The following is a 6,000-nucleotide window of genomic DNA, read 5'->3' as shown; positions in this document are numbered from 1 at the left end:
AGGATTTAGGGGCTCCCAGAGCAGAGGAAGATAGATTCCTGCAACCTAAAGAAGAAGAAGGACTGATGACCTGAAGCCCTGCAGTGAAGATGGAGACGACAACTGATTTGGCTCCATCCCCACCGGCCTGTCTCCCTACTTCGAAGACAACTGCAACAGCGACGCATCCAACAGGGTCCAGTGACCTCTGAAGCCTCAGAGGACTACCCTGCATCTAAAGGACCAAGAAGCTCCCGAGAACAGCGGCCCTGTTCAAGAAACTGCAACTCTTTGCAACAAAGAAGCAACTTTTAAAGACCACGCGTTTCCCGCCTGAAGCGTGAGACTTTCCACTCTGCACCCGACGCCCCTGGCTCGACCTGCGGAAAACTAACACTACAGGGAGGACTCCCCGGCGACTGCGAGCCCATGAGTAGCCAGAGTTGACCCCCATGTGTCCCCACAGCGACGCCTCCAGAGGAAATCCTGCTTCAAGGAACCCGAAGCCTGGAAACCACACTGCATCCGCAGCCCCCAGGACCTGAAGGAACAGAACTCCAGTGCAGGAGTGACCCCCAGGTGACCCTCTGCCTAGCCCAGGTGGTGGCTACCCCGAAGAGCCCCCCTGTGCCTGCCTGCATCGTTGAAGAGACCCCCAGGTCTCCCCATTGATTCCTATTGAAAACTTGACGCCTGTTTGCACTCTGCACCCGGCCATCCCTGTGCCGCTGAGGATGTACTTTCTGTCCCTGCTTGTGTCCCCCCAGGTGCCCTACAAAACCCCCCTGGTCTGCCCTCCAAAGACACGGGTACTTACCTGCTGGTAGAATGGAACCGGGGCACTCCTGTTTCCATTGAAGCCTATGTGTTTTGGGCACCACTTTGACCTCTGCACCTGATCGGCTCTGAGCTGCTGGTGTGGTTACTTTGGGGTTGCCTTGAACCCCCAACGGTGGGCTACCTTGGATCCAACTTTGAACCCTTTAAGTGTTTTACTTACCTGTGAACTTGACATTTACTTACCTCCCCCAGGAACTGTTGATTTTTGCACAGTGTCCACTTTTAAAATAGCTTATTGCCATTTTTGCCAAAACTGTACATGCTATTGTGATAATTCAAAGTTCCTTAAGTACCTAAGTGAAATACCTTTCATTTAAAGTATTGTTTGTAAATCTTGAACCTGTGGTTGTTCAAATAAACTAAGAAAATATATTTTTCTATATAAAAACCTATTGGCCTAGAATTGTCTTTGAGTGTGTGTTCCTTATTTATTGCCTGTGTGTGTACAACACATGCTTAACACTACCCTCTGATAAGCCTACTGCTTGACCACACTACCACAAAATAGAGCATTAGAATTATCTCTTTTTGCCACTATCTTACCTCTAAGGGGAACCCTTGGACTCCTGGGCATGCTATTTCTTACTTTGAAATAGTACATTCAGAGCCAACTTCCTACAAGATCCAAGGGGGAGAAATGTGAAACTGTCATAATATTCCTTTGGTTGGAGTCAATATGGTATGATCTCTAACCCTACCTATAGGTTGAAGTGATATCAAGACCTTTTGAGGGAATGTGAAGAAGCAATGACTACGGGTTGAAGTCTTTGGTGAAAAGATCCTAAGCTGTTGGCATCTTTCAACTCCTTTTTTACATTTTCTCCATTTTGGGATAGAACATTTCAGTTCCAATGTAATCTATTTCAGAAGCATAGATGTTCGATATGCACCCATCTACTAAGACCCTAGCCATAATTGTCTTTAAGTTAAAACTGTTGAAACAGCTTTAAGAGTTGAGACCTTAGAAAGATAACAAGAGATGTCAGGGTAAGCTGAAGCTGTGTTTTTCTCAGTCCTACAATACATCAAATTCTGGTACCTCCTCCAAACCTAAGAGAAGGGCTGACAGATCCCAGTGGAGATGCAGCTGTGTAAGCAATTTAGATTTCACATATTAGATGAAATACTGCTACTTTCTGGAGTCTCTTTTATATTTGCTTTAATCTTTAATCCTCTAATCCTTTTCTTCTTTGGGCCCACGTGGCAGCTTGTGTAAAGAAGCTGGAACATGCTCAGCCAGAAAATGTAAGAGGTAGTGAAAGATAAAGCTTGGACCAGCTGATTCTGCTCACTCCTGAACAATAGATTTGTGGATGCAAATCAAAATAGTTTATGTAACCTAAATACCTCATTCTCTCAAGAAACCGTTCATCTTTCTTCATTCTGCAGCACCCTTTCTTGATTTGGCTGTGGTTTTAGTTAAATAGTGATTCAGGTGGAAATGTAATGGCTGAGATGGCATATTGTACATATTCAAAAATTAATATTGCTCAGTGCTTGGCAAACAGAAGCCAACTGCAACATAATTCCTATTTCAACTAATACAATGCAATAGAGAATAGGGTAATCTCAGGAAGCACAAGGAGAACTGGTGGGGTCAGAGAAGAAGAGAACTTATTTTCTTATGATGTCTAGTGCTTTTGTTATTATGCTTAATACTCTTATAGCCCCTATGCCTTCTCTCACTGATATTGAAAGAGAATTATGTATCTTTGAGGGACATATTTCTGGACATGGTGGCATGTGTGTAACCCTCCAAAAGTCAGGGCCTGATTTAGAGTTTGCCAGACGGGGATACTCAGTCACAAACATGATGGATATCTCATCCACCATATTACAATCCCCTAATGGCCTAGGGAGATTGTAACACGGCTGATGAGATATCTGCCAAACTCTAAATCAGGCCCATAGTTTTATAGCAACAGTCGTTCAAGGATATATTCTTGGCAATGTTGCAATGCAGAGATGCAGCAAATCCCAATAGATGCAAAGCTAACCACCTAGCTACTACTTACATACTGATACCTCGTTACTTAGACAGAAAAGGTGGGCGTGCCCACCTGTGATCTCCTCCACACCAGGGCATCATGTTACCAAAGCCTTTAAAAACACTGTGATGTGTAATTCTAGTCACATCATGTCTATCAGTGATTGACATAAAGTGATTTGTATATTTTATTTTTTACTGACCTGTGGCATCCTGAGCCGACTGTTATTCTACTGCTCAAATCAGGTGCAAATCCCAATGAAGTCAAAGAACATCCTTTTAAACGATTCTAAGGTAATACTGATGTGAGTAGAAGGAAGGGGGGACTTGAGGGTGGCATCAGCCTTGCATGATGTCTTACACTAAGTGGCACAGAAAAAAGCAGCCTGAACCTCATATCTCATCCATCAACTATAGTTAGATAGATAGATAGATAGATAGATATATAGATAGATAGATAGATAGATAGATAGATAGATAGATAGATAGATAGATAGATAGATAGATAGATAGATAGATAGATAGATAGATAGATAAACATCCTCATTAGAGAGTAGAAAAGCAAGAAGTTCCCTTTTGTGCCATTCCTTGATCAATGAAGGAAAATGTGCATTCTGGGAAATATCTGTAAAACACAATGCAATGACTATTTTTTGTAATAATGTGCTTGTCTAAAGGCTGTTCCCAGAGAAAGGAACACATTATACATGTTATAATCTCTCTCGCCTCAGCTGCCTTTTTCCTTGCTTTAAACCACAAAAGCAGAGAAATTTTTGCAAAATGCCAATGCCACATAGAATGACCAACATATTTTCCAATTGATAGATATAAAACTAACCTTTAAATGTAGCTGTTTACAATGTCAAAGGTAACCATGCATTCATCTTTTTAATTTAGCCAAAATAATAAATCCTCTGAAAAAAGAAACTAAGTCAAACTGTAATTAAAACAGCTTTGATTTAATTCAAATGTTATGTAAAAATGGTCAACAGACTAATGGAAAACTTGATCCCAGGTGATCTGTAAAAATGCAGACAGAACATCCCCCTGACAGTACTATATGTTACAATTGTGGATATACTTAAGGGTGTCTGTAGTGATTTTTTCTGATTTGAGTTCCTCTTTCACAAGCAAACTTCTCCCCAATCTCTTTAATGTCTATTCTTTGTTCTAAATATAACTGTTTGATGTCATGACACTGAGTGTTTGATATGTCACATACTTTAAATTAAATAAAGGTAATGTTCTAGTAAGGGAATTGTGACAGGTAGCTTGTGATTCTAATACATATTTCCAAATTATTTATTCATTTTTTTTTGTTTGTTTTGAAAAATATAGGGAATCCATTCAAACTAAAAATCAATGTTGAAACAAGCCTATCATAGCCCATGCAGAATATAAAATATTGTTTAAGTTTTACGGTGTCTAAAAAGGTAATGGCAATCTTTGTCATTGGAACTGTTAGTGTTATACATATATGATCCAGTGCACAATTGCTATCACAACTCAAAAACATATCATAACAAATATTAAAATATGTCTAATATGCAAATCATGCAAATAAATTTGGATACATTCCTTTAGAACTAGAATTGCTTCTGCTCAGTTCATATCAGTAAGGAAATATTTTTAAAAAATCATATAACCAAATCAAGTAGTACAGGTAGCAGATATTGGGACCACAAACAGCAAGATTTGAGAATGAAATCATTTGTTTGAAATGTCACATTTTGATTGGCTGTTCCGACAGTCACAATTTTACCAGAAATCACTTATACTGTCAATCACCCAATACAAAACAAACAAACTTCCAACCCAAGGTGTTGTGCCATAAACTGGAAGCAGTCAAAAGTTACAACAGGAAACTTTTGTAGAATATCAGATTTTTTGTTTCATTTTACTAACACATTTTATGGAAACTATGATACCTTCTATGTCTTTGTCCACACAGACTAGAGAGTTGCATTATTAGTGGCAAGTCATCACATGATTTTCTGTCACCAGCTATTTAAGAAGACCTTCAAGCAGTTGGCAAAACCGATTCAATTTTCACCAACTCAAATGTTGATGAATGCACTAGACAAATTATGTATAGATTGCTACTCTAGGTGGATGCATGATAGATACAATAATTGGAAAACATATTTTGACAAACTCAGATCTGGATAATGAGGATTTAGGGTGCTGCTCCTCAAATCAGTTTGCTGCTTGCTTTATCGTCATTGTTCTTTTGGTAAGGCAAATCCCAAATGAGTTTGGAGAGACCCGTTGAACTTACACTTCCTTATCGCCATTCAGTACTTTCATTCTTTGCTTTGTGATGCAGTTCATCATGATTTCAGAAAGCCATTAGGTTAGTCCACAAAGCCTCTGGCTGGAGAGTATATAGCTATCCTATATTTCACTATTACTGGTTTTCCTTTTTCGTTTGTTCAAGTATTCAGGTCCATGTTTGGAATCACCAAGAGTGTACCACTTTCAAGAAGACTGTTTAATGAGGTCAATGCACACATAACGTAGATCTCAAAGAAAAGCATTGGCGTCACCTAACCCACGGTCTATAGGAATCCAAAACAGAGACATGGAACGACAAAAATACTGAGTTAACCAAAGACAATTGGGAAATTTGCAATCAAGAATACGTTTATTCTTCAAGTTTCCTGTAAGTCTCAAAATGTATTTAAAAACTAAGGAGCACTTGGTGGCCAGCAACCAAATTACAAAGAAAATGTCATTGTGGTAAAGGGAAATCTTGCACAGCAGGGAATTGTCTGTAATCCTAATGTATTTGACCAAGGCTGTGTGGAATTATTATAGAAAAGCATCCACTCTGTGTGTCCTTCGGCTTGTTTTGCAGGTAAAGTAGACTCATTTGCACTATACAGAATCTTTATTTCACAGTCATTAAACTTGTACAAAGGGTTCTTCTCTGCAAGTAGAAAGAAACGGTTACATGACTTCCTCCTAAGGGAAAGATATACACAGTTTATTAATTACGAAGAAATGGAGGGTATGACAAAATATGCAATGAAAATGAAGGACAAATCTATCTTCAAGGCTATCACTTTTAAAACAAAGACATACACAGAAAAGTTGAAAAATAATCTGAAGGTGTGTAAAAAATGAGAATTAAAAACTGCATGTTCATTTTCGCATGCCAAATATTTATGCGGTGTATTCATTATATAATACAT

General features: G+C 39.1%; 1 protein-coding gene across 4 annotated transcripts in view; it reads right to left on the bottom strand.

Moving 5' to 3' along the window:
* Positions 1 to 3,743: 3,743 nt before the first annotated feature.
* NETO1 (neuropilin and tolloid like 1) overlaps positions 3,744 to 6,000 on the bottom strand; it is a 766,912-nt gene continuing 764,655 nt past the window's right edge. For 2 of the 4 annotated variants that reach the window (XM_069219887.1, XM_069219885.1), the window contains exon 11: positions 3,746 to 5,735. The gene's annotated coding sequence lies outside the window, so the exon portion shown is untranslated. Of the gene's footprint in view, positions 5,771 to 6,000 lie in introns of all 4 variants that reach the window. The other 2 variants (XM_069219884.1, XM_069219886.1) reach the window with 2 other exon arrangements.

This window comes from Pleurodeles waltl, chromosome 2_2, assembly GCF_031143425.1.
Source record: "Pleurodeles waltl isolate 20211129_DDA chromosome 2_2, aPleWal1.hap1.20221129, whole genome shotgun sequence".
NCBI classification, from domain to species: Eukaryota; Metazoa; Chordata; class Amphibia; order Caudata; family Salamandridae; genus Pleurodeles; species Pleurodeles waltl.
The sequence above is the reverse complement of the archived record's forward strand: the minus strand, read 5'-3'. Positions and strand labels throughout refer to the sequence as shown.